Source organism: Eulemur rufifrons, chromosome 25 (genome assembly GCF_041146395.1).
Source record: "Eulemur rufifrons isolate Redbay chromosome 25, OSU_ERuf_1, whole genome shotgun sequence".
Lineage (NCBI taxonomy): Eukaryota > Metazoa > Chordata > Mammalia > Primates > Lemuridae > Eulemur > Eulemur rufifrons.
In genome coordinates this window covers 20776587-20804097 of record NC_091007.1, presented here as the reverse complement: position 1 = coordinate 20804097, position 27511 = coordinate 20776587, and the positions used below count along the sequence as shown (strand labels likewise).

The 27511-nt window shown below is 46.5% G+C and overlaps 1 protein-coding gene across 2 annotated transcripts in view; it reads right to left on the bottom strand.

Annotated features, from left to right (window-relative positions):
• The window catches only part of SVIL (supervillin), a 209950-nt gene that overhangs the window by 164159 nt on the left and 18280 nt on the right, over positions 1 to 27511 (bottom strand). For both annotated transcript variants that reach the window (XM_069458976.1, XM_069458977.1), the window contains exon 2: positions 9767 to 9847. The gene's annotated coding sequence lies outside the window, so the exon portion shown is untranslated. The remainder of the gene's footprint in view (positions 1 to 9766; positions 9848 to 27511) is intronic.

Genomic DNA, 27511 nt, shown 5'->3' with positions numbered 1-27511 from the left:
TTGGAAGAACCGTAGCCTGCTAACACGTACTTCTTCCAGAAACCTATCAACTCCCACATTTTCCGCCTTTTCCTCCCTCTTTCCCCCAGTCCAACTCTGAGAGCAACAGCACAGGGTCTGCTGGGGAAACCAGATCAAAACCCACTTCAGAACACCAGGCACAGGCCCTCCAGAGAAAGCAGGCACCGACTTCACTCGTCCTCCTTCCTACTGGAGAGAAAACGTTTCCATCCAGTCGGAACCATCCAAACTTGAAACCATCTTATAAACAGCATCTGCTTTTCATTTTTTAAAAGTTTTACTCAAAAGAAATGAGCTCCCCAAAGGAGCCTTGCCCACCCCACCCCTCTCCACGATCAGCCAAGAGAAAAATCTCCTCTTAGTCACGTAGGGCCACAGCACAGGTGACTTAAAGGGCTTCCCAGTGTTCCCTTTTAGTAACATTTTTGAAGTCCTTTAACGGTGTTTTCCTACCACACTATATTTCTTAGGATATACTCTTGGAAAGATCCCTTTTTCTTAATTCACTGTTTTGCTCTAAAGGATTCCTTACTCAAATTTCTGAATTTAGTGACTTTTCCCACGGTATCAGCTATTAAAGACAGATTTTCCTGGCTGGCTGCTTTCGGATGTCAAGCTGTATTTTGCTTTCCAATCTGGACTTGGGGCTTCCTTTCACGTATCTCCTTGTTACACCACCCAGCTGTTTCTGCCTTTTTCCAGAAGACAGCACGTCGAGGCTTTATCCTCTAGGCTTCTTCCAGGCCGTCCATCCAGATGTTTACCTTATTTCTTTCCAATGGCTCCAGACAAATCACCTCGATCCTGATTTTTTTTAATCTCAGAGTTAAAACACACACATACCCACGCGATGTCAAACCCTCTGCCAAGACTGAATTAGTGTAGTTTTCTCTCTGGACCCCTCAATAATGACCTAAAGATGTATTAATTCTGGATTCTCAGGGATCTGTTAAATATTAGTCACGACGATGTGAGATGTTAGGAAGCTGGGTCAGTCTGAACCTCCATGATTAACCCAGCCTGCTACCACTTCTCTGTGTGGTTGCTGCTCCAGCACAGCCCGAAGCTGGCGCTGCCCAGAACGCTCAGTAGCCTCTGACCCACTCGAGAAGCTAATGAAGCCTCCGGGCTCCCTCTCCAGAAATGTTCCAAGTCAAATGGTCCCTGTCATTGCTATTCTAGAACAGGGCTCAGCAAACTGTGGCCCACGGGCCAGATCCGTCCTACGGCCAATTTTTGCCAATAAAGTTTTATTGGAACACAGTCATGCTCATTCATTTCCATATTACCTGGGGCCGTTTTCATGCTACAGTGGCAGTGTGGGATAGTCGTGACGGAGGCCGTAGGGCTCACAAAGCCTGAAACGTTTACTATCTATCTGGCCCTTCACAGAAAAAGTTTGCCAACCTCTCCTCTAGAGTTAAAAATCAATGACTACTGAATATTGTCTTAGGACAATAATCGGAAATGTCACTGTGTGTGGCACTGCAGAGTTACTTAACTAGAATACCCTTTTCCTCAGAGTAAAAATTTTAAATGACAAAATTACACACAAAAGTGCCAAGCACAATGCCTGGTATTCAGCAGGTGATTAATATATGTCCTTTTCTTTTACTTGCCAAGCTCTGCCTGGTCCTTCAGTACTTGGATCAAATGTCTCCTCCTCTCTGCTACATCCCCCTGCAGAGCTGGAAGGTCCCTCCTCCCAGCACCCGAAATTACTTTAGCACTGGCTGTTCCACCTTCTCATCATCCACTCACTTGTCTTTCTTCCTGTCTAGAACGTGGGTTTCTCTGGAGAAACAGTCAAACCTTATTTACCTTTGTTTCCCCAGGGCTTCACACATAGCTGGAGCTTAACAAAGAATTTCTTCAGAGAATGAGTGAAAAAATCAATCTACCCTAGAGATATTCTTAATTCTAAAAGATGTCATGCAAAAGTCATTAAGAATATATTCGTAAATAATACCAGATTTCCAAACTGAGTTTCACAAATAATGAATACATTTTTGTCATTGATTTAAGGTCCCAACTTAGAGCAGTTTTACTAAGCAGCAAAGAGCAGGTTAACATTTCAAGCACGTGTGTGAACCAAGAAGTTCCTAGACCCCGAAGAAGTAAGAATGGCTCTTGTTTAAACCCAACTGTAAAAGATTCTCTAACCAAACCTCTCATCTTTGAATGACAATGCAAAGTATGACAGTCTTTATCTATAACAACAGCCTGAATTTAGTATTTCTAATAGTAGTGGTACACTTTACCATAAGATAATCTCTTTGAAAAGGTTTAGTTGTTTTGGTTTTCATGGATTTAGTTAAAAGAGATTCATTCATTCAAAAATGAACAAGTCAGGCACTGATCTAGGCAGAACACAATAGGGAAGAAATAAAGTTCCTGGCCCTACTCCAGTAAAATAAATTAGCTTAGGAAAAAATCTCAGAATTAATTTTGACAAGGTTCTTCTATGAGTTATTTATATTCCACAAATTTTCCATTATATTATATTCCATAAATAACGAAGAGGGTCTCACGTATCCAAAACAGAGATAGGTCTCCGTAGTGGATTGTTTACTATGGCATAAAACAAATTACTACACACTCGGTAGCTTGAAACAACACAGATTTATTGTCTCTCAGTCCCAGGGGTGAGAAGTCTGAGATGGGTCTTGCTGGCTGGGGCTGGAGGGGCCACAGCCCCCCTGGGGCTCGGGGGGACTCCACTTTCTTGCTTTTCCAGCTCCTAGACGCCACCTTCATTCCCTGGCTTGTGGCCTCTTCCTTGAAGGCGGCATCGCCACGGAGACTGCATCACATGGTGTCGCTCTGACACTGGTGCTCCTGACTCCGAGGACCTTTGTGATCACACTGGTCCCACTCGGATAATCCAGGATGGTCTCTCCACTGCAAGGACAGCTGACTAGCAACCTTAATTCCCGTTTGCCACGTCACTTAACATATTCACAGCTTCCGGGGATGTGGGCACCTTTGGGCGTGGGGGAGGCATGACTCTTTCTACCACACACAGCTTTGTAACAATCAAGCCCATGAGCCCAGAGCACGCGCGTGACCCCGGTGTGAAACCTGGCACGCCACCACTGCTGGAAACCAGCCCCCCTCTGCTAGGTGTTGCCCCTACCGGGCAGACCCCAGAACCTCACAAAGCATCCCTCTGCTCCCCCACCAGCCCACCTAGCAGGCCACCGTCTCCTGCCCATCACATCATGTTACACCCTCGCCCTCAACTGTTCTAAGAACAAAACTATGACTTTTCTCCCACCCATCCACCCTTCAAATCGAAAAACCAGGCCCTTTCCTCCATTCTAGAGAGATATCTAACCCCCTTGCCCAAGAGTCACACAAAGATTTACTATCGCGAAGATTAGTCTTCAATGTCCCATTGCTGTGCTACCTCTCTGGGTCACCTAAATGTGTGTGTGTGTGTGTGTGTGCGCGTGTGTGTGTGTGTGTGTGTGTGCATATATATATATGTTCGTTAATGCTTCTGTTTTTAAGTTCAAAGGACAGAGTCGTGTGGGTGCACGCATGTGTGTGATAAAAGTCCTTGAGGGCAAAGACTGTTTAACTTGCTAAGCACGGACACTTAGTAAACGCCAGTCAGCTTGACACCAACGCAGAGCTTACAAGGTGGTCTTTGCCCACGATGACAGAGACAGAGCTGTTGCTGGAACTGTACACAGAGTCTGGTGAGATTTCCTCTCATCAAAGGTAAGTAACAAACCAAAGGGTTTGGCTGGCACCACCTGGGCAGGAGAGGTCATTCTGGGCCCTGAGATAGCACCCTGGGGGCCAGAGCAGCTGGCTCTTGCGACACCAAGCTGGGCACCGGTCTGGGGGAATTAGAGCCAGCTCTTTTTGTTTTTGACAACAGCCTTTGGCGACACTTGGGGCTACATTTAAGCTGGCATCCACCAAGGAGGCAACATCCATTTGGCCGTACGGAGCAGATTTTCCAGCTCTTTTCCCACTGGCACACCCGCTGTGACCCTCGGGTCTCGGAAGCACCGTCTAGAATTAGCCTTGGTGACACGGAGTCCCTCCCAGGCCATCAGCACCCATCTGTCTGCTCGACTGGAGATCATTTCAAACCACGGGTTGACAAAGGACCTCGATCAGCTGAGTGTTTAATCATTGCTACTTAATTGTGATCATCTTAAAAATTTCAAATTAAAAAAATATAAATGTAAAGAAAGAAGAATAACTACAGGGATTGAATTGTGTTGAATCTGTCTCCATGTGAACGTCCCAGGTGTCCCATTCTGGAAAATTCTCCTCCTTCCCTTTCTGCCCTTGGCTCCACTGACGCCCCTCACCGGGAATTCAGATGCCACAAAGACGCGTCCCCACCTAACGCTTTCACTTCTGTCCCTCGCACTGCTCCCAGCACAGGGGGTGAAGGATGCTGGGCAGTTCCCATTTCTCCTGCTCCTCTGCGCCGGCTCGAGCTGGCAATACCTTCAAGCCAAAGAAAGGTCCTGCTAGGAGACACAGGCCCGGCCCAGCCCCGAATGCCAAGTGACACCTGGGACACAGTTTCATGGCCACTTACTGTCAGACTCCTAATTCCACGAGGAAAGAGAGAGAAGGACGGCCCTTTCCACCCGAGCCCCGTGTACACCACGTCGGAAGCTCATTCAACATGTTTGACGCTCCCGGCTTCACTCGTCACATCTTAATCTCCTACCGCCAATCAGAACCCAGAGCGTTCAAGTGCAGAGACACCCCAGAGATCATCCTGCCTAGGCGCCTTCCGCCCAGGGTGGAGACACGCTGTGTAAGACGGTTAATGTCACTAGAAAGTCATTTACCTTCCTTCTGTTAATAGGAGCGAAGCCAGCGTCCTCCGCTGCACTGTACCCAAAAGACAAAGGCTCTAGAATCTCGCCAGGGCCCGCATCTGTGACGACACCTGCCTGTTGGAGGAAGCCCCGGAAGAGTTACGTTCAGCACAACGCCACAAATTAGCCTTGAGTACGGGGAATAAGCTTTTGTCCAAAAAGAAACAAGTGGACGCAGGAGAAGTCCGAAGAGGTTTGGAGGACGCTGAAACCCCAGTGTCCTCGCCCTCTGCGTCTGCTGCGGCTCTTCTCTCTCATTTGGGGATGAGGGGACCCTTGAGTCGATCTCAGCTGAATGCAGGACCAGCTCCTCGCATTGGTTTTCCTACAGCAGCCCATGTATAAAATTAAAAACACCTGGGTTCATAGCGCTTTGTAGGCAATGGGTCTAAGTTGCCGCATCAGCTTTTACTAAATTCTTGAATGGGCTAGGAAATGCATATGGCAAATCCTCGAGAAGAGAAGCAGTGAATAAAGCCACCAAAGCCATCATTTAAGAAACAGCGACGACTTCAATCCACATGCCCCTGTCCCCTCTGCATCAGATGGAACTTCTTCATTAAGTATTTTGTTAGCAAAACAGCAACCCGACACAAAAGCACTGAGTATAGACTGGAAGTCTGGAGATGAATGATGGGAAGGCTGATCACCTTCTAAACACCATTGTGTCTAACAGGATGCCAGAGGCCAGGCGTCCAGCCTCACCTTCACAGAAGCCCATTCGGCCAGTGAGATTAGCATCTCAAACATGAAGTTTGGCACATGCTCTGGCAGTTCTGTCCACCCATCAACAGGTGCACCTGACCCAGCTGGCTTCTTGGAGGAGGCATCTGAATGACATCTTTAGTGACCAGCCAGATCGAGCCAGTTGAGAAGGAAGGGGAAGGGGAGTCCAGGTAATGGGAATAGCAAGGCTCTAACGTTGATACTGAGCCTGAGATTTTCACAAAGCTGATCGTTAAGTACATGTGACGAGAAGGTGGCACAGGGGAGGGGCTGGGGGATGGGCAGCTGCACCGGAAGGGCCCTAGTGCCCGTGCTGAGACTCTGGACTCTGGCCCTGGGACTACAGCCAGAGATTTGCACTGTAAGAGAAAGGTGCGTTTAAGAAAGGTGACGGAGTTTAGTGCAAACCAGGAATAGCGAGCACGAGGGAGGCTGGGAGAAGGGAGAAGGTGCGGGCATGCACGGGCAGCACACGCTGGGCTCCTGTCACCAGCAGCTGGCCCCGGGGGCAGGAGGTGGCCAAGGCCAAGCGAGGAGCTCAGAGCACTGCGGGGCGAGAGGAGGTGAGTTCCTCGTGGAGATGAGGGCAGGAAAGTTGTCACCAAGGGGCTGCGTTTGCAATTGGCAGTGCAGGAAACAGGACTTTGGTAAAACTGGGAAGGGGTGGCACAGAACAGAATCGTGGGAGGAGAGTGTGAGCCACAGAGGACGGGCCGGAAAGCAAGACGGGACACATGCAGGAGACCAGGGAGGGGGAGGAGTCCGTGGCACAGAGAGTGAGAGCTTGAGGAACCGCTGTGACAGACAGGCCCTAGCAGGCTCAGCACAAAGCCCGGCCTGCAAAGACTCGCAAATGCCTAAAGACAGAACGGTGTGTGTGAGAGAGACAGAGACGGAGGGAGGAGGAGGAGGAGGAGGAGGAGGAGAGGACGAAGACAAGGAGCATAAGTCCACTGTTTCATTAAATTAACATCCTCTTGACAATCTCAAAATTATTTATCAGCTGACAAGACAACTATTATTGTGCCTTAAAATCCTTGTACCTAAAATTTCCTTTCTAGATAAACTCGCTTAGCAGAGAGGCCGTGGAAAAGCCTGCCTGCCTCCCTCCTGCTCCGATCTCCTGGGAAGGGAAGCCCCAAACCCACACTTCCCCTCAGGGCACCCGCTCAAATATGCATCAGGTCAGCGGCATCACTAGGAGGCGGGACTCTCCCTGCAGCCAGACCCTCACCTCTGCACCTCTGCACCTCTGCACCTCTTCTGCACCTCTGCACCTCTGCACCTCTGCACCTCTTCTGCACCTCTGCACCTCTGCACCTCTGGGCGCCGCGGCGGCCCCACTGCGCCGCGCCTTTGCCCCGGCCCGCGGCATCCGCGTGTTCCAGCAGAGGCGGCCTCAGGCCTGGGCAGGCGCCCGAGGGCCACCTTCACCCCACTCAGGGACGCGCCTTCTGCCTCCTTGTGACTTGCCACACACACTTCCTCCCAGACCTGACTGGGGAAGCCTCGGTGGCAGCAGCCAGCGGCACACGCCCTTCCTGCCCCCCGTTTCCTGGGAGGGGCCGGTGCACACGCGAGTGCGAAGGCCCCGCAGGGACACCGGGGCTGGCCCTGGGCTTTGCGCGTCACGCGTAGGCATCGAGGAAGAATCCTGGGCGCCGTCCGCGCCAGACTCAGCCTGTGGGCACCGGAGTCCCGGCCCCACAGCCCTCCTCCCCTGCGGAGGGAGCGGCCCGGCAGGGCGCACCCCAGACCCCTGGCCAGGGCAGACGGGCATGAAGGGACTGGTCCCCTCCGCAAGGAACTTCCGGTTTAATCAGAGACGCGCTTTGTTACCTCCTTAAGTAACTGTTCATCGAGCACCTTCCGCGTCCCCGACGCTCCCCCGATGCCTGGTATAAAGCAGCAAACGAGTCCTTTCCCCCGGAGCTCACATTCCAGAGATCAGTGAGGAGAGAACTTGGCTGCACGTAAGTTGTAAAAGGAAACAAACCAGTGACACAAGAGAAGGACAAGTGATGTGGCACTTAGGAGGAAGGAGAAAATACTTCTTCCTAGAATGACAGAGCCTTCATGAAGAAAGAGGGGTAGAAAAATTCTATAAAATCTCAAATATGCCTTTATATGTCCAAGTACCTATTGTGCACAGTGATGGTCAGAGGATATTCGAAATTCTCAAAAAGCACTGCTCCGCCTCACGTTCAGTGGCTGTTCTCATGCCGTTCCCACAGAATGGTTAACAGGGACACGTGGCCACGGGGACAGACACTGGAGGTCCCAGGGCAGCCGAGCGGTGGGGCTCGAGGTCGTGTGAAGACTCTCCCAGCGTCAGGCTTATGGTCAACTGCGGGCAGCGTCCCCCTCCCAACCTGGCAAAGCGCACACACGTGCTTCAGACAGCCTTGTCGCCTTTTCTCCCTCGGGCTGTCACTGACAGCCAAGCACAGCCCGCCTCTGCCTGTGCCAGGGCGTACTCCCCACGCACTCGGGGCTCCCCCGCCCAAAGAACCCTCTGTGCACCCACAGACGCACAGCAGGCGCACAAGATCATCCCCCGCCCCCCACGGCCCCTGACTTCACGAGAGCCACGAGCAAGCTAGTTAGGGAATCTGCTTAAGAATGAAGTTTTTCCCCAAAGCTTGACAAAGGCACCACAAATTACAAGCGTAATAAACGAGTTGAACGTCTCTGGGTCATTTTTAAAAAGTGTGAAAACAAAAAACAAAAACTTTTGCTACTGGACCAGGTGTGGTGGCTCACACCTGTAATCCCAGCACCTTGGGAGGCCAAGGCAGGAGGATTGCTCAGGGCCAGGACCAGCCTGGGCAACACAGCAAGACCCTATCTCTACAAAACATGTTTTAAAAATACAATTAGCCAGGCTTGGGGGCACACGCCTATAGTCCCAGCTACTGGGGAGGCTGGGGCAGGAGAATGGCTTGAGCCCAGGAGTTGGAGGTTGCAGTGAGCTACAGTGACGCCACTGCACTCCAGCCTGGGCAACAGAAGGAGATCTTGTCTCTTAAAAAAATAAATAAATAATAAAACAAACAAACAAACAAAACCTTTGCTTCCTTTGGGCCATCAATCGAGAAATTATAGAATTAGAATTCCTTTTGGTTAAAATGGACCTCGAAAGATTTAGTTTGACCTCTTTCCAATCCAGGGAGGCCCCTCCACTGCAGCGGCCTGGTCAGACAGGCAGGAAGTTCCTTAGAAATATCTCCATCAACAGAGAGCTTCCTCCAAGCTGTGCAACCTTCTCATTGGACAGTCAGATGTTTAAAAAACTCTCTTTATGCTGGATTCAAATCTGTTTCATCATGTCCTCAACTCACTGGCCCTAGGACCAATTTGCCTAAGAAAGTAGATCAATATGAATTTAAATATGGTTTCTTTGTAACTATAAATCCAATCATTAGGCAAAGCAACTTGAAGAAGGAAAAAAATAAATTGATACTTAGAGAATGGAAGAGCAGGAATGAAACCTAAGAACAAAATGTCGTGAACAGATTTTGGAAAGGCAATCTTTGAAGTCACGATAGGTAGCTTATGGTGAGTCTGAACTTTTGGTTGAGAGTTTTGGGAACCAGAGGAGCTGAGTGTACGCAGGTAAGGGATTCTGGCCAGGAGAGGACAAGCAGCTGCCGGACCAGGTGGTCGGCAGAGGGGAATGCTCCTGGGGTCGAAGAAGGACTGGTCTTGTCAAGTTGAGACCACCACTTATCCTTGGGCTGGGCCTGGGGGAAGGGGTGCGGGTGGCTCATTATTAAGTTTTGTCCACCTTCTATGTGATTAAAATGAGTCTGTACGCTTTAGCTGCCTTTCTATAGCTTCTGTCTTGGAAATGCTCACATACTCTCTATAAATGTGAGGATGTCATGCACAACAAGCAGAGAAATCACGCCCAGGAACACAGTGCAAGAAAGGGAGTCAACTGCTAAGACAGGTAACACCTTCATCCTCAGGTACACACCTACATGAAAAGCTTAATTAAGAAGAATATGTTAAGTTTTTGTTAAAAAAAAAATCCATCTCACATGTAACTAAATCAGAATAGTACCATTTTTTTAAGAGTAAATATCTATTGTTTGTTTGCTGCTATTGCAACTGACCTCCATGCAGTATTGCAAACACATTCTGAAATCATCAATATTTACCTTTTATGCTGTTAGTTGAAACTCAAAAGAGAATTCACCATGTCTTCATGGGAAACAACTGATCTCCGATGTAGGTAGAATCTAGGAGAAAAAGGAGTTTTTAAAAGTTATAGGATGTGGCTTCCAAAGCAGAGCAATATATACATATGTCAGATGGAATGAATTAGTTTACACGTAACCTGTGAAAATACTGGACTACCTTCTACTTTATCAATATTCTTCATATGACCTAGAAGAGTAGAACTTGAAATCAACAGTTTCTATAATTCTCTAGTTTTTTTTTTACTTGGTTATTCATTTTTTTACTTTTTTTTAGGAGACGGGGTCTGGCTCTGTCACCCAGGCTGAGTATAGTGGCAGGATCCCTGCAGCCTCGAACTCCTGGCCCCTGTGCCGGCTTCTACCTGGTCATTGAAATCATGGTTCAAGTTGCCTTAATTGAATCCACTTTAGCCCAGCCTTGCCGTCACCTGCTGCAAACAGCCAAGTTACTCCCAGTTTCAGCAGTGCACCTTTCCCTCTCTTGCCCAATAACCAGTCGGTACGGCGGCAAGCCACGTGAAACTAGCCGTGCAAACAGTTCACCGACATGTGCAGAGGCAGCAGTGACATCCACCAACCAGAGGAGATATCACCAAGTAAGAAGGGCAAAGTGACAATTACACTTCCTTTATCTGGGTAGGAGGTAGCAAAGCTAATTATAATGGCTGAACAAACTATTTTTCCCTAAGGGTGCACTGAAAATTTCCAAGATCCTGAATAAAAATGAAAAGTGCTGCAATTTTTAACAATGCAGCATTAACTACTAATTCAGTGTGCAGATGCTCTATGGCTGTGAGCCCAGCTAAGCCCCCACTGTCTCCCCGCTGGGACGAGTGATGGCTTTGTTCTCCTGATGAGACCCCTGCTCTGGCCAGTGCCACAACAGAAGCCAAAGGTCACTCCCAGGTGATCAAATGCCAGGTGTCGCATGGCAGGGGCAGCCACACATCTGAAGATGCCATTCAGAACAACACCTGGATTTTTGCCCTGTTCCTGGCCTCCTTTGTCATTTAACACCAGACTCTGCCAGAACCTCTATTTGCCCTGCTTGGCAGCAGCAAAAGTGAACGTTCTTGCAATTTCCCTTTGTTCTTCCTCTTGCTTCACTTAGCTGGGCACTTTGCCTTAGTTTTCTTCCTGCTTGTAGCAGTGACAAAAGGCATTTAAGAACTAAAATGCACACAACTGTGCTACATGTGCGAGACACTCTTTTAAAAAAATTGTCTGCCTACAAAGATGTCTAGGGCGACATGGCCAAAAACCCGCCAAAAGCTCTCAAGTATGGAGATGCTCAGTTGCCCAGTGGTCAGGATATATTTAAGTCTGTTAAAACACATTGCCTCAATGGCCCATCAGCCATTAAAAAAGATAAATGCAGGCCGGGCGTGGTGGCTCACGCCTGTAATCCTAGCACTCTGGGAGGCCGAGGCGCGTGGATCGCTCAAGGTCAGGAGTTCGAGACCAGCCTGAGCAAGAGCGAGACCCCGTCTCTACTAAAAATAGAAAGAAATTATATGGACAACTAAAATATATATAGAAAAAATTAGCCGGGCATGGTGGTACATGCCTGTAGTCCTAGCTACTCGGGAGGCTGAGGCAGTAGGATCGCTTGAGCCCAGGAGTTTGAGGTTGCTGTGAGCTAGGCTGACGCCATGGCACTCACTCTAGCCCGGGCAACAAAGTGAGACTCTGTCTCAAAAAAAAAAAAAAAAGATAAATGCGTAACAGAGAAAGATATTAAGGTTACAATAAATATGCAAGCACTTGTGAGATCACACTAGTGAAAAAGAGCAGAATTTGAAATTGCACCAACATGCTGATTACAACTTTACCAAAAGCATCATTACATACGGCTGAAGCTACTGAAATTATACAACACATACATATAGTGCAAATAAACTAAAGAGGGAGTTGGTCAATGTCTGCTAATTTCTCGGAATCTGGGAAAACAGAATGATACAGCTCTTGCCAGGCTTAAAAACATCCAACGCTTTAGAATCACAGAATGTTATGGCTAGAATGGACATTAGCTCAACCTTTCCATTTCACAGATAAGTCAATTTATGCCAAAAGGAAGTGATTGCTCTGGGATCATCCAGCTACTCGCTGGCAGAACTGAGACCATTTCTTTTTCATAGCGCAACACTGCAGTACGTTCACACAAATAAATCAGGGGTCCATACTATCTGACCAGCCGTTATCCAAATCCCCCAGGGAAGCACACCTTTAAAACACTGAACTATCTCCTAATACCAACCATTTTATCACTGGAGTCCCTACTCAAAAATCCATCCTTGTTCAAAGCCAGTGTCTACGCCTGACTCTGTCTGTGAGTGCCTTGTACCTCTCACAAAATCATGGACATCTACTGTAAAGCAAAACTGCAAATCTTACCCCCAAATACAAAATTTTATGAAGTTAGTCAAAATGACATTAGAGATTTTACCCAATAACAAGGTAAAACAAGGGCAAGTGGGGACTGAGGGATTTGATTAGGAAACCACCATTTAAAACAAATGTTAAAAGTTGGTGACAAGATAGGGATTTCAAAATTGATTTTAGTATTAAAGAATCTAAAACAAAATCAAAGGAAAGTGACCAAGACCTGTAATATTTTTTAAACACTGGTTATCTTTATGATGTGATATAAATGTCAAATGTGGTATTAAAATTAGTACAATGTAAAATCATCTAATTTCATCCAAAAATGTTACTCTTCCCAAAACAATCAACACTTGATTTTTATATTGTTCATTCTAAGAGCCAGCCATGGTCACGACAATTACCTAAATTTTGCTAAATATAGTCTAAGACAAACTCATTTTCATAATTTTTAGTTTATTTTTTTTCAAGATAAAGTCTCAAAGCTTTTTTTCCCCATTATATTAATATTATGCAATTTTGGTCATTTAGGTGGATTAATTTTAAATGGCCTTTTTCTGGTTCTAATTATCCTCGGATAACAAGGACCTGCTGTAGAATCTTCAGAAAGAATTTTTTAAAGTATAAATCAGTAACGTAGGGGGTACTTATATCATTTTGAGCCAAGCATGCATTTTAGAAACAGGAACTTCTGATCCAGAATATGCAATACCTGGGGACACTATGTCTGTATTTTGTCCATCTGTTATCAAAAATCATGCACTTTATATTTTAGTTTATACAAAATAAAAACAAAGGTTACAAAATCGCAAATGACTGTATTTGTCTCAATACTTTTAAAAAATGTAAAAGTATAATAGTGCATTTATCACCCTGAATTACATAATTAAGTTTCCAGGTTTAACATCCTATTTTATGTCAACCATGGGAAAACCTTCGTATGGTTGTAAATAGTTGCTGATTTGCATATTGTGATTAGTTCCATCATGCAATTATCCGTCGTTCTGTACTTCACCTGAGAACAATGAAGTTGGCTGACTTTTCCTTGTTCAAAATGTTTATTATATAAAAACAGTTAATATCCAGGGGCTGTCTCATGTCCATTTAGATAATGAAAGCTATTCTAGTATCATAAAAATATGAGGCTTCATTTTAGAAGCATCAATTATTCAGTAGAACATTTTCTTCTAGAAGAATAAGAAGAGTAAAAGAATATTTTTTCCATTAAATAAAACTGCAATGTTCTAGGGCAGAAACGTATTTTTTCTTTTACTTTTCAATCTGTAATAGCGTTAGGAGTCTAAGTGACCCATGATGAACCATTTTAAAGTATGTGAGCTAATAAATAACTTTTAGAGGTTCATTTATTGGAGACTTTCCCGTTGCTGTGCCCAAAATAATAAATAATGTATGATTCAGTGTGTTTACTAATCCTGTCTCCGAGGTCAAGACCAAGATTATTGACTCAGTCTTTCTGCCAAATTTGCTTATCTCTCAAATAAGTGTGAATTTATAGCTCAGGATTACGACATGACTAATAGTTCCTTCCAGATTTCCAGGACAACAGAGGCCCCAGCTAGCCCTGGTCACCAGAGGCTGACCAGCAAAGATTACGGAATACCTGCTACACCCCAGTGTAGGTAGACACTTGAATTACCTCGCCACTGTTGTCTAAGAACAAGAAGAAAAATAAGCTCAAAATCACCCTTTCAAATACTTGAGGCTCACGCTACGTAGAGCAGAGGAGCTACTCTGCCCTTGTCCCCTTCCTGGAATGAAATTCACAAGCATCGGGAAGGGGTTGGCCAGGAACCAACTGGAACGCGAGGACCGCTACCATCTACCCCGGTGAAGAACCTCAGCTCATTTACAAACAGGAGCTTTCCATGCCACGAAACGTCATCAAACTACAGGAAACTCATGAATTTGACTCTGCATTTTTGACAAACTGACACAACATTAAAACTGTCTTTAAAAGGAAATGCCTCACTAGGCTGGCTATCAACCATAAGAGATGACGTGATCACCGTATAAAGCAGAGAACCTTCCACCCAGGTATGAGCAGGTGGGCTCAGGAATCCAAGAGATTCAGCTACTTCCTAATTCGGGGGAGGTTTGTAACCAAATCTCTTTACCCTTCTGTAAAATGGGTATAGGAACAAACTCATAAGATTCTAAAAAGCCTTAAGTGAGATAATCGGTCTCAGGCAGGCAGCACAGTGCTTGGCACACACAGGGTGTTCAGGTTTCTTTTATTATTATTTTTCCTGCATCACACAGAATAGGATAACTTTCTACTTTTTCTGAACACTGAGGGGGCTACGTTAGATGATTGCTTTAATTAGAGCTGATCCTTTCCACCCAAAACTGTGACTAGGAATTTATTTGTATTACTGTGAAAATATAGAAAAAGTAATACTTCAGAATGCAGCAGTCCAAAATTCTCTTTTCTAACAACTACTCCAGAATAGATACCACCCCCATGGCTTCTGTTTAATGATCACTAACACTGATGTAGCCCTTATGAAGCACCCTGCACTCTAAGTGTTTTCTACAGGGTGACTCCTTCAATCCCCATCATAATCCTATGAGGTGAGAACTGTCCTTGTTCCCATTTTCCAGATCAGGAAACTGAGACCCAGAACAGTTAAGCAACTTGTGCAGGTGTCAGAGCCAGGTTAGGATTCCAACCCGGCAGGGCGGCCCCAGAGTCCGTATCCTCAAGCAGGACACTAAAGAACCTCTGTTCCGTGTATTTATTTGGGGGCTGGGAGAGCCAAGGAAAGGCAGCACGGGAGGAGGAAGGAGACTCTCTCCCTGTCCCTCAACACACACGAGCATACACAGCAAAGATTTCAGTGGAGAAGACATCACCAAACACATTCTCGTTGGCTGCTTCTTCAAATAAAAATTGTAAGTTTCTTACTGAAAGGGCAGTATCCCCCTACGGAACCCTGGAGAAGCAGGAGAGGCCTGAGCACCCGGCAGAACTCACATCATGCAGGAGCTGGAAGGGCGAGGCTGGCAGGGCTGTCCCGGAGAGCAGGGCAGATGCCAGGCCCTGCACTCAGAGCCACGCTGCTGTGTTCACCACAACTGCACATGCACCAGACGCCCACCAACGCCAGCACTCACCCCTTCCCTAGAAGCCGTCCCCAGAGCACTGTGCTTGAATATTAATGCCTTCTTCAAATGTGAGCAAAGCCAGGACCCCAGTAGCTGTTACTGAAATAAGTGTGGAAATACATGTGCTTGGCCTATGAAAGTTCATTACCAACATGAACCAAATCTTCATTCATCATTGAATCATGTTCCCCATTTTAGAGGCAAGCATGAGAGATGGAGTGTTTTGCCCTAAGCCACACGTGACAGAGATGGATGGATGGAGGGAGAGGGAGAGGGGGAGAGAGAGAGAGAGGTGAAATTGGAATTCCAGCTTTCTAGGTCTGGGATGGGCTGAGCAGCCCCGTGAGGCCCCGCAGGGGACACAGCATCCGTCCTGCGCCACCCCAGACAGACCCCGCCCCCGACTCACGCTGGACTGGCAAAGACAGAACAAAGAGGGGAATAAAAAAATGAATATGCTGTTGTTAGCACAGTAGTATGAGCAGTATTTCCCCAAATACAATTTAATGCCCTCTTAATATAACCAAAGGGGAAAAGCAAAACTGAAGAAGAATTTGGAATGGGGGAAAGCTCCAGATGAGAGGCTGATGCGCTGACCCATTTGGACTAAACAGCCGCGGAGACAGAAGCATAAGGAACCCGTGTTTCGCAGAAGCTGTGGGTCCCGGAGGAAGCGTGGCTGAAGGGAGAGAGGCTGCGGCTCTCTCATGCCCCACGCGGTGCAAGGTACTTTGACGGCAGAGATTAGGGAACTCTAGTCAATCGGGGTTCTGGGGGTTTAGAGCAGTGGCCCCCAACATTTTTGGCATCGGGGACTGGTTTTTTGGAAGACTGTTTTTCCATGGATGGGGGGGGGGGGGGGCGGGGCTCAGGCAGCCCTGTGAGCCACAGGGAGCCGCTGTAAACACAGATGCAGCTTTGCTTGCTCGCCTGCCCCTCACTCCTGCCTCCTGTCCCTGGTTCCTGAGTTCCCTGGAGGGGGTGGGGGTGGAGCGGAGCTCTGAGGCCTGGTCCCTTGCAGGCTGGTCTACGGCCTGGGGGTTGGGAACTGCAGGTTTAGAGAGCAGTTTCTGCTGGAGGGCAGGAGAGGCCCTGGGTCCGCAGCAATGAAGCCAGGCCAGGAGCGCAGGCCTGCAAACACGAGGGCTTCAGCAGCCAGAAACAGCAGCAAACCCCAAAGTACTTGCTGCTTATTTAAAATACTAATTTGTAGTCTGGGAGATTGACTGACCTTGATGTCTCCTGTGAGCAAACCCTGCTGCATGAACCTTCTCACTCCAAAAAAAAAAAAAAAAAAAAAAAGACAAAGTTTGAGGGAAAATAAATTGCATTTTTTGAATCTAAAAAGAAGTCTAGGTACTAGATACAGACAATGAGAAAAACACTCATATAAAGTCAAAGCTGTTTTCTTCAAGCGTCGTTTCAAAATCTAGACAGAAAAACCGACGGGCAGCAGGCGACAGCGCGGTGCCGCTCTGCGACGACGCGGCCGCACCTGTTTCCAGCAGATGAGACGCTGGCTGCACAAGGCATCCGCATCAGATGACACCGTGAAACTGCGTCGCCAACGTGCGCAAAAGACAACTCTGAACAACTGGGCGACAGGCTGGCTCACACCCAGTAGTGGAATAAAAGGATGGATTTTAATAACTGAACAACTGCGGAGCAGTCGCTTTATTTTTAATGACAGCTCAGGACACGGCGAGGCCAACCTTCCTGGCAAAGCTCTTTTCCAGCAAGATTCGCCGGACTCTGGCGACTGGCCCTGGCGGGAGCGGTGCGCGCGGGGCTGGGCAAGGCCGGCGCGGGTCCAGGGCTCGGGCGCCGTGGTCCCCCCGGCCTTGAGCAAGGTCGACCACACAACTTCCTCGGGGCATTCATGGGCTGGTGAAAATGGCCGTGAAGGAAACCAAACAGACTGAACGGTGGTTTGGGTTCTAAACCCTCCCTTTCGACAAACTTGTAAGGAGCTGGAAAGTGATTGTAAAAGCGTACTCTACGTTCATGGGCCCTGGCTTGGAAAGGAGGTTTCCAAACTCAGGACAGAATTGCTATTTTTCTTCTAAAAGTAAAAAAAATGATACAATACAGAGTAAAAACATAGATGAAGTAAATGATTTCACCTAAACTAAAGAGGGGCTCAAAACATAGGCGTCTCTAGCAGGCGCTTCGCCAAGACCGAGCGTGCCCCAGGGACCCGGCAAAACGGACACCTCTCTGCACGGGACGCAGCTGCTGAGATACAGCAGCAGCTTGAGAACTGCATGAAGAAGGTGCTCGTGGGACGGTGGAGACGCGACCTGCGTTTATGCGTGTCGGAAATGCGCGGTAAGTAGAGGTCATCGTTAGCCACGCTCTTCCCCGACAAACTGGTGAACATTTCCCTGCAAACACTGACGGACCAGGTGATCCGAAGAACACCCTCAGGACAAAAAGATGCACTTGCAAAATCGTTTCACCCACAGGAGCCTGAAAATGTCCCAGTTAGAAATCTGGGTGTCCCCCTAAGTGAATCCCCTCCCTTAGCTTACAAAGCGGCGAAGAAATTCTTCGTGTGAGCAAGGACTGGGCGCTCTCTCCCTCCCTGCCCTGCCCCCTCACCTGCAAGCTCCGGTTCATTCTTCTTGGCTATTCGGGGACTTAAAAAAAAAGTTTGAGAAGCCCTGCCCCTTAGTCCCGTAACTGGACTGATTATTTTCCGGAGGAGGAAGCACACAAGGTGCCGCATGGGTGGTCTGGCCGCGCCCCCACAGGCCAGCCCTGCAGGGCTGCAGTGTGCGCATGCGCATGGACCACAGCCCCTGCAAGAGCCGGCATGCCTGGTACTCCTCTTTTCATTTGGAAATTCTTCCTCCCAAGGCCATGTTCCATCCAGTGCTCACTGCAGGGATGGGCCCTGCGTGGCACCCCACTCCTCTGCGACAGCAGTGGGCGCCGGCCCCAGGCAGAGATTCCTTCCAAAAGACTCCACTTAGTCGCACTAGAAGAAAGAGGGTCTCTCGTCTTCCCCTTGGGGTTGAAGCCCAAGAGCCACCAGCGGCCATCCCTCCAGCCCATCCAGCACCAGAGAATGAGGCAAAGCCCAAGCGACATTCGAGCTTCATCCGAAGCCAGCTTTATCCTTGGATTTTCCTACTATGTGAATCAACAAATTCCATGTTTTGCTTAAGCTAGTTGGGGAGGGGAGAGAGATGTGTAACACCCAAGTTTCCTTATGAAACTAAGTGCTTTTTTTTAGGAAACAGGAGAATAAAAAAAATTGTATCTAATACCATTGCCTATTAAAACAAGAGTCCTCATTTTTATAGGAAATAATTCATCACAAATGCATTCACAAAATAGTTACACATGTGTTGCAGAAAATCATTCCAACTTGATACTTGAAATCTTGTAAGTAAATGGTTTAATTGTAAGGCTACAAGGTATCTTTTGTGGCTGGATTTCCAATAAATTTGGAAGATCAAGTAAAATATTTTTAACAAATTATCTCATGTCAGACAGGATATGGTCGCAGGTTAAAAAAAATAAAAAGCCTTAAAAGTGTGTCACAATGCACTGCTCCATGATAAAACCTCATAAAAGACAGAGTAGGTGCCACTTTTTAAACAAATATTCCACCATGATTAAAAAACTAATGCAAGGGAAAAAGAAAATCCCACACCCAGCAGTGTGACTGGAAGCCGGCCTGTGGCATTTACATGTCTCATCAGATCCGAGCTCTAAACCGTGAACACCGACCTCCCCGCTGCAGTCTGCGTGAGACAACCCCGCGGAGCACCGGGGAGCCGCGCGGCCCGCTGCGCTCCTGCGCTCACTCAGATACCCCGACACAGCGACGCAGTGGCTGACATCAGGACGCAGGCTCAGACCGCACCGTACGGAGGTTTCTCACACCGCGGTGGGAAGTATCAGTAAAGTTATGCCATTTCATAAGAAAGGCAAGGTTCTGTGCACCTGGGCAACCGTAACAGCCACCCGCTCAAAATGTGTGATGGAGACCCTGAAAAACGAGTCCCTAAACAAACAGCTCGTAGACCTTTGACCTTTGATGACTTCGAAGCATCTCTGGACTAATTTGCTCACCAGACAGGCCCGGTCCTCGTGGAGCTGTCCTCTGAGCTGCCCGGTTCCTGGTCCACAGCCCCACACTGGCCCATCGGGGACACCTTGATTTCTTGTGCATTTGCCTCCTGTGGTCAACTCCCAGCTCTGGCAGGAGAGGAATGGGGGACTCACTGATTTCCCTACTCCGCGCAGATTCTAACAGAACGTGATAGGCTGCCTCACAAATAAATATTCGTTAAATGAATAAATCTTATTTCTTTTCACTTTGCTGTAAGAAAAGAACCCACCTTGGGTCTTAGGATTCTAATCAAGAATAGTTCAAAACTGTGAAGAGGCCGAGTATAGGCTAAGGTGTGATGTGAAGGAATCTATAGGCACCTATTTTTAATACAGGAGAAAGAGGGAGCTTGGTTTTTGTATGATAGAAACAGAGCAAAGCAAGTTCTAACTGAGACAGATTCAGGGTAGTTCCTCCATTTTTATGTTTTTTTATTGGTATTTTAAAGCATCTCTGGGATAAGTTGTTTAACGTCCCCTCACTGGACTAGAGGGTAAGTTGGGTCGCCACGGGGTCAGGGACCAAAGGGTGGGCACTTGGTGCACGTCCCCTTCCCGGGCTGGCCCTACTGCTACAGGACCGCCAGGCCTTTTGTCATCTCTGCCATCTGGTGCCAGAGACCTCCCCCTGGAACATCGCGTCTTCCGCCCAAGTGCACTCGGCTCCCCACACATGCTCGTGCATCGGTGACAAGGGAAGCAGAGAGGGGGGAGGACAGAACACAGGCCCCCTGTTGGACTGTGCCGCAGCAGCCACCGGGCTGGGGCAGTGGACACGTGGAAGCAGCAGGTGACCTCTGCTAAGGGAAGGGTCCACACACCAGTGGCCTCCCAGGCCCAGAAGGAAGCATCGTGCATCCCCAGGGACGCCCAGGACTCACCCGGGGAGGGTGCCTGCAGTGTGGGCTGTTCCCAATCCTGCCGGGGACTCCGCGGTGGCCCTGGAAACCAGCCGGGGACATGCAGTGCAGGCAAAGGTCTCCGCTGAGGTAACTGCCAGGCAGGTCCTTGAACTGCCTGTTGATTATCGTCCAAGTTCACTGGTACTTCCTGCGCCCTCAGGTGAGGCTCCCCTGCCCACAACCCTCAAACTGCTACCTCTCTTCTCTCAGCCACATCGTGTCTTCCCGTTAAGTTTTCCAAGTTTGCAGCACTCATGCGGGTTCCTAACCCATAGCATTTTCTCTCTCTCTGTGTGCGTGTGTGTGTGTGTGTGTGTGTGTGTGTGTTCTCCCAGTAACCGAGCAGGCACCAAACTGTGACATGAAATGTGTTGCTCTACAGTACTTTTGAAAAGCCCATACCAGGCCTCTCTCACCAGCAGGAATTACTTTTCCTTTCTCATGCTCTTTATTTTTTTCTTTTTACTCTCCCAAAGCATCTAACATAGGTCCGTCCCCGTGCAAAGTAGGTCTTCATTATTTGTTCACCAAACTCCGTTTAAAATTTAATTTCTCGGGTTATTGATCACTTTCCCCACATTGTTCACTTCATTCACAACCCAGATAATCACTGACTGTGAAACTGACGTCCACACATGTCCCTGTGCTGGCCATTCGGGTGCCTGTTAATTTCACTGCCCCCTGGATTCTTCCCTCCCTCCCGAAGATAACCCAGAGCGACTCAAGACCTAACCTCTGAGGCCAAAGACATGCGCAGATGACACGCACTCCAGAGTCCTGAGGGCGGAGCGAGGGTGGACTACTTTAACTTTTAATATTAATACATTTAAAGGGGCAATTAAAAAAATGACCCCTCACTTACGCACTAGATTGAGATGCTTGCAATGAATCTGTTTAAACCATGTACATTTGGTGCCAATTTTTAAAGTAAGGTATTGATACCTTTGTGAAGTGTAAATAGACTAAGAATGAGAGCTTCACAATTATATTTTTAAATATGTGTAATATGATAAACCTTGAAGTGTCAGAAGTTCTTTATCTCTGGATATTGGTAATTAAAGAAAAGATTTAGGGGATCATTTCCTCCTTCAATTCGCAACTTTCCCAAGGAGATTTTCGGTAACAGGCTGCATAAATATTCATAGTCAAAGGAAAAAGATACGTGTGGTTGGCTGAATGACAGACCCCAGAAAGATACCCATATTCGAATCCCTGGAACTGTCGATGTTATCTCATATCGCAGACTTTGCAGATGCGAAAGAGCTAAGGATTTTGAGATAAGGAAATGTTCCTGAATTATCTGGATGGGCTCGTTGTAGTCCCCGGTGTCCCTACAGAAAAAAGGCAGAGGGAGATGGCTACGGACTCTCCTCACTCTTCTATAGGTTTAAACATTTTCAAAATTTAAAAAGTGGCAAGAAAAAATCCAAAAAAAGACAAATTTAAATGTCTCCAAATTTCATGCCATTAATTTTGCATTTAAACTAAATTTCTGCAAATTCCTACAACTGCTTGTTTGAAGGTATGTGTGGCTGGTAGTAATGGCAATAGTGGCAGCGATAGCAGCAGGAGGAGAATTACCAAAGAAACAGCACTTTACAGACCAGGGCCGTTTAAATAATAATTAAATGGATTATAATCAGTTTAAAATAACGTGGCATGTTTACAGATCATAATAGCTAAAGCTATCTTTAAAGCAATAAGCACATGCCAGGCACTATGTCTAGTACTTTTCATAAATTATTTCACTTATTCTCATAACCCTTATGACATAGGTCACTTTTATCATCCCCATTTTATAGATGAGAAAATGAAGGCTTAAAATAGTCACACAGCTAGGAAATATCAGAGCTTCGATTTAAACTCAGGTAGCCTGGCCTACTAAAAGATGATAAAAATAACTTTAGAAAAATGTGTAAACTTACACTAGTGAAGAGAAAAATCAGTCACCAGAAAACAAAAGATTTTGACACATTACTGGAAGGTGACTGTAATCACAAAACATGCAACTATAAAAGAAGAATAGTGCAGAATGCTATGAAAAATATACAATGTGAAAACAAAAAAAAAGAGCTAATGGAATTTTGAAAGATGATCACCTAATAAAACCTTCAGTAGAAGAGTAAAAAGATAAAGAAGTCTCTCAGAACACAGAGCAAAAGAATAATGACATGAAAAATCAAAGAAAAGATAAAAGGCTAGAGGCTAAACCAGGAAGACTAATGTTTGACTAATAGAAGTCCTAGAAACCATAGAAAAGTGGGGAAAAAATAGGAGGAAATTATCAAAGAAATAATACAGGTTGAGTATCCCTTACTGGAAATGCTTGGGATGAGAAGTATTTCAGATTTTTTTTCAGATTTTGGAATAACTGCATCATACTTCCTGGTTGAGCATCCCTGATCTGAAAACCCAAAATGGAAGTGCTCTAATGATAATTTCCTTTGAGTATCACGTCACCGCTCAAAAAGTTTCAGATCTTGGAGCATTTCCGATTTCAGATTAAGGATGTTCAATCTGTATGAGAAAACCTCCCAGCACTAAAGAGACAAGTGAGTTGCTAGACTTAAAGACTGTGCTGGGTACCAGCGTGTTCCCTCCCAGCTGCAAAGCCAGCCTTCCTCGCCCTCCTCTGTGGTACTGGAGCTGGGCTTGGTAAATGTCTCTCCTTTGCCAGCTGACAAAGGGTTAAGCTTTGTTGGGTGAGGGTACCAGGGTACCGCACGGGTCGTGCAAAAGGATGAGCTTCTCTCCTACAGGGTGTGCTCTCGCCAGCCTTCTCCTGCAGCACTCAGCAGCGTGTGGCATTCCCAGGGCATCCACCCCAGCGAGTTTTGGCAGTACCCTTGCAGGTGGTTTCCAGAAGGTCTGGCAGACACCCCGGCAGGTGGCTTCCCAGAAAAATTCAGCACAGCCACCCTGTGAGCAGGCCTCCAGCCAGTCCCCCCAGCACCTAGCAGGCTTCTCAGCAAGTCCTGCAGGCGCCAGCAGGTGGGGGCTTCCTAGTGGATTCATCAGCACCTCAGCAGGAGGTATCCTACAGGGGGTGCAGCACCTGGCCCACTGTGCTGCCAGTGGGCCACAGAGCCACGCCCTCTCCAGGGAGGTCTGAATCTCAGCTTTGGGGGCAGCCAGGGGGCAGCTGCTTCCAAATTTCATCCTTTCTCAGACCCAGAGGGAGGGGGTGCTCACTGCATGTGCCGCTCCTGTATTCTTTACAGTTCTCTTTTCCTCTTAATAGTTAGTCCCCTGCTAACCTCTTAGTGGCTAATCTCCTGCTACCAATTAATAATTCTTTAAGCTTTCCCTGTTCAAATTTTTGTGTGCTTTTTGTCTGCTGAATAGGCCCTGGCTGATATACCCACTGACTTCCAAACTCAATAAATAGAAAAGACTCGCACCCAGACACTTTGCTGTCAAATTACTGTATAACTGTATTGAAAAATATTGCTGAATACCGAGGAATAAGAGAAAGGGAGAAACTCTAGAGGCTTCCAAAGAGAAAAAAAGAGTCAACTAAAAAGATTAAAAAAAAAAAAAATCAGACCAGCATGTGGCTTTTCAAATCAGCAACAATAGAGCAAGATTTCTGAAGTAAGGAGAGAGGTAGCATACAAGACATGGTAGAACAGTCTAGAATTCAAGGGAAAGTAACAGCAGCAGGCCTGGGAAGTGATGAGGACATCAGTGAGTGGCCTCCACAAAGAACATCTCCAAGAATGGCTGTATTCCAAGCAACAGACAAATGAGTTAGGGAATTGGAGGACATTAGGGGTACCAGAAAGGAGGCATGATTCTTCCCTAAACAAGGCAAGGAAAAAATAAAGCCAAGACAATAAAAAACTCAAGGGAATGGCCGGGCGAGGTAGCTCACGCCTGTAATCTTAGCACTCTGGGAGGCCGAGGCGGGAGGATCGCTTGAGGTCAGGAGTTTGAGACCAGCCTGAGCAAGAGCGAGACCCCGTCTCTACTAAAACTAGAAAGAAATGATCTGGACAGCTAAAAATATATAGAAAAATTTAGCCAGGCATGGTGGCACATGCCTGTAGTCCCAGCTACTCGGGAGGCTGAGGCAGAAGGATCGCTTGAGCCCAGGAATGTGAGGTTGCTGTGAGCTAGGCTGACGCCACGGCACTCTAGCCCGGGCAACAGACTGAGACGCTGTCTCAAAAAATAAAATAAAATAGAAAAAATTAAAAAAAAACCTCAAGGGAAGACAAATACCACCAACAAAGTACAAGAAAGGCATGGTCCAAACGTGCCATGATTTTGAGCAACTGGTGAAATTAACAGAATCAACTCACTTGAAAAAGGCATTAGGAAGTTTCTCCTTTGAGCGCTGCTGTAGTTGTGATATGAGATTACAGGCAGGGAAGTATAATCACAGCCTGCTACTGGGCACTGCTACAGACAATATTTACATTAACACTGTTCATTGGCTTACGACCTTTAGACTCAACTGATGGACAAAGCAAAGAAAATATTTCCAGACTGGAGAAGGCAAACATTATCAACCTCAACACTGTGAAAGTGAAAACATAGCTGAGGTTTTTGGACAAGAGGAGAAGAGAGACAGACAGTAGCCTGGTGGTATCCTCACCCTGAAAAATTTGGCACTTGAGATAAAAGGTGGGAAGCAGATGGAACAAGATATAGAGGTTTACAAATATTAAAATGGCAACAGTAATCAACAGGAGAATTCACATGTGATAAAGCTAAGTTGCTGTGCATGTCTGTGTGCATGTGAACTTCACCTATCATAGCAAAGCCAGTAGATAAAACACAAAACAGACGCATCAAAAGAGCTGAGTAAAGAGGTATAGAAGTAGTAACCACTGAAAGAATTAATAGGAACCATTAAAAATGTATTGCTTCTGGAATAAAACTACTGCTTTTTGTTACCAGTGTTTCTCCACTATCTGATTTTTTCCAACTGTGTTCATGAGTCACTTTAAAAATAATCATTCACCTGATTTTTTTCAACTGTGGTCATGAGTCACTTTGAAAATAATCACCTAGTGCAAGAGTCGGCAAACTTTTATTGTAAATAACCAGATGGTAAATATTTCAGGCACCGTGGACCATACGGCTCTCTGTTGCAGCTGCACAGAGATCTCTGCTACCGTAGGGCAAACAGACAATCGTAAATGAGTGAGCGTGGCGGTGTTCCAATAAAACTTTATTTACACAACAGGTGGCAAGCTGGATTTGGCCTGCAGGCTATTGTTTGCTGACCTCTGATGTAGTCCAGCATTTCCCAAACTATGGACTACAGGATGCCCCAATATACTTGAAGGTTTCCCTTCAAAAGAGAGAGAGTTTTCACATACAAAGAATTTAGAAAATTCTAGGCTTAATGATGCTAAGCAGATTTCTTTATTTCAAGGCTTCTTGTAGGCTCTAAAGTGCTCAGGGCTTAGAATACCCGACATAGAAGTAGCATGTAGTATACAGCACGTCTTCAGTTTGATCGAGGACATCAGAGAGGCACCCAACTAGTAATATACCAAGGGCCACTAGTGTCCGGTGGAACAGTCTGGGAAACTCATAATCTAATTCCTACCCCACAGAGAGGAAAAAATAAGGCTCGGAGGCATTATGTTACTTGCCCAAGGCCACTCAGCTAGATGGTGTCACAAATACAACCAGGACCCAGACAGCTTAGGGTTCCCGCTGCCATCTCAGAGGGCATCCACTTAGATGCCTGCGTAACTAGGCTGAGTCGTCTCTATCCTGAGTGACGTGATGAGACACACTTTGAAATAATGTAGCTGCATTGATGAAACAATACTTAAACCTCAAAAAAGTTGACTATAGGGTTACATTTTATCATTTTCTTTAGAAACATCATGAGGTGAGGTGAATGGCTGGGACACATTCACCATGAGTCTGGTTTCTAATTTCTAATATGGGAGCGGGGGAATAGAAGAAAATAGAAGATTAAAGAGAACAAAGTAATATTGTTCTCAACTTTCTTTAGGATTCTACAGGATACTTACTACATTCAGTGTTACCAAGCACACTTTGCACTTTATAAGTAACGAATAGCTATTGATTAGGCTCCACCTGAACATACGGCAACATACAAAGCACAGAGCACGTTTGGGAGATAAAAGAGGGTTGAGGAGGATCAGGCACAAAAGACAAAGGTTTGAAAAACCCAAGATCTCCGTAAACATCTCGAATTTCTAGTGCAGACAGTACAAAAATATGACACGAAGCAACGTATTCGCAAACACGTAAGTCTTCAGGATATAAACTGAATTTTAAAAAGAGAACAGAGAAGGGAAGACAGGATTTAATCAAACTCTGTGTAGGGAGGCGCTTCACAGAATTGGGTATACCCACTCTGAACACAGTCCTGTTCATAAATTGGTTTCTGAATTCTAGCATGTTTTACATCATTATTTTCTTTTTAACACAGAAACCAACCACCCTATTTTCTCTTCTTTATTGAGATGGAGGTTTCAAAACATACTTAGCCAACTTAGCTAAAGGGCATTTTCCCCCTAACACCTTCATGAATGGTGTGAAAATGAAACCTGCTTTCTTCCAGAACCCACAGGAATGCTACCTCTGCCCACAGAATTCCCAGAACTAAGTCTGAGTCAGACTGCTCCAGAGGTCACCAGTGAGAAGCCCATGGGAAGAGGAAGAGCCGATGCAGTTGACCTATAAACTCGGCCTTGGCCTTGTCCCAAGCTAACCCTTAATTGCAAGCCACAGACTGTCCCTGAGGTCAAACTCTCACCCCGAGGCCCTCCTAACCGCCTAGTACAGTGGGAAGTTGTCCAATCATTGAGGGATGGTCTTCAGTTCTTCAGAGACCATTTAACTATACGAGGTTTCCTTTGCCACCCTCCGGAAATTCCTGAGTGCTGTGGGAACAGACAAGCAGCTGCCAGGCAAGGAAAGTGAGAAACGATTTAGTATTGATAGGACGTCCCTGGGTTTAAATGCAAATAGCTCCTGGCCTGTGTGTCCAGTGCAAGAACCAATGGCCATGCATGGCTACTTAAATTGGCAAGTGCAGCTGAGAAACTGAATGTTGACTTTTAATTAATTTTAATTGATTTCATTTAAATTTAAAAACTGGGCCAAGCACAGTGGCTCACGCCTGTAATCCTAGCACTCTGGGAGGCTGAGGCAGTAGGATTGCTTGAGATCAGGA